Raw genomic sequence first — 1,602 nt, forward strand, 5'->3', positions numbered from 1 at the left:
TTTTTGGGTTCATTGAGAACATGGTTGTTGTTCAATAATAAAATTATTCCTCAAAAATACAACTTGCCTAATAATTCTGCACTCCCTGTATATGTGACAAGAGCGGAGTTCTTGTAATGGTCACTTGGGGCTGGCTCCAAAACTTTTTCAGTCCCACGGACTGTCCAGCTTTACATGTTTATTGCCTGGTACAATAATGTGTCCAACTTGGACAGCTTCTCTCCCCAACTGTATGGTGGGAGACTTAAATTTTATGTTCTTATAATTCATTTATTTGGATATTGGGATTTGGGGGTGTAGACAGAAAACTGTCATTCCTGTTTTCTTCTTCTGACCCGTCTCCACAAGCTTAGGCTGTGTGGGAAAATTCCAGCATACCAGCAGTTTCTGAAATAGTGGGACTAACTTGTGTGGCACCAACAACCATGCCCCTTTTCTAATGCTCCGTTTGAACCCGAGGAGGTCAACTTGACCATGGCTACATGTTGCTGCCATAACTGCTGGTTAGATATTTACATGCATATCTAATAAAGTGGTAAGAGAGTGTATATGGATTTTTACAGGAAATATTCGTACAGTTCGATTCATAATTTGTTGGGCATATAGAACGTTTTTGTACAGCATCGCAGTGGACTTGAAATCAGCAATAATCAATTTATGAAATGTAACGCTCTAAACCAGGCCCCAGGGACTTCATTATTACAGGATATTTTTAAAAATAAAAATAAAATGTTTTTTTTAATGCGCCAGCTTGTTGTCATGTAAGTTACATGTTGGCCAATATGTCTGAACATTTCTTGAAAGAAGCGCAGAGAAGCACTTGAAAAGGGCTCGCAAACTCCCCACACTTTGAGTTAAACGCAAAGAAAAAAGCAACCGTGCTGCATTGGTTGTACACCAGGACTCATACCTGAAAACTGGAGCCTAACGATCAGCTTTCCCGTTTCTTTTCTTTGCAGTGCGTTACATGAATGTTGAGGGTTTGGTGCTTTGTATGCAGTACACATTATAGTGCTGCCCACAATTACACCTCGAGTCCTGAGTCACTCACTCAAGTCAGCGACCATGTTTCATCGACATGATCGCTACCAGAATACATGCTTATTTTACAGCCAAGCAGACAGTGGTTAACTTGGTCTTACCGTCCGCTGACTTGGTGCAGTCCCTTGTTTTAGTACGCGTCTTCACACCTCCTGAAGTCCTACTGACTAAACACGCCCTTCGGCGAGACAAAGACTAAAGGGATTTACTGATAACACAAACATGCACCGCGTATGGTAATACACAATCCCAGTTCACTATTAACAGTGTTTACAGATCTGCGCAACGATCCACGCCCAATTGAACCGGCAGTTTCCTGTACGCCATCATCGTCATCACCATTGTTATAAGACCCTTCTTCGCCTATCGTTTTATGGCGGGTAGCAAACAACTTTAGGTGTTATACCACCACCCTCTGGACTGGAGATCTCCCATCATGCCTTGGTACATGTGCTGCTGTTTAGATGTTCTTGTTCTATTGTTTATGGTTACGTTACTTTTAACTGTTATCTTGAATGTTGTGTTTACGCCGTGGTGCAGCGTCACTGACAGTTGTTGTTT

At 41.9% G+C, this 1,602-nt stretch overlaps 1 protein-coding gene across 1 annotated transcript in view; it reads right to left on the minus strand.

Annotated features, from left to right (window-relative positions):
- The window catches only part of ppm1f (protein phosphatase, Mg2+/Mn2+ dependent, 1F), a gene marked incomplete at its 3' end in the record, with an annotated part of 13,123 nt that extends 11,719 nt beyond the window's left edge, over window positions 1-1,404 (minus strand). The window contains exon 1 of the mRNA XM_005755203.1: window positions 1,143-1,404. The remainder of the gene's footprint in view (window positions 1-1,142) is intronic.
- Between the last annotated feature and the right edge of the window lie 198 nt (window positions 1,405-1,602).

The sequence above is a fragment of the Pundamilia nyererei genome, unplaced genomic scaffold, assembly GCF_000239375.1.
Source record: "Pundamilia nyererei isolate P.nyererei 1_Seehausen unplaced genomic scaffold, PunNye1.0 scaffold01065, whole genome shotgun sequence".
Taxonomy (NCBI): domain Eukaryota; kingdom Metazoa; phylum Chordata; class Actinopteri; order Cichliformes; family Cichlidae; genus Pundamilia; species Pundamilia nyererei.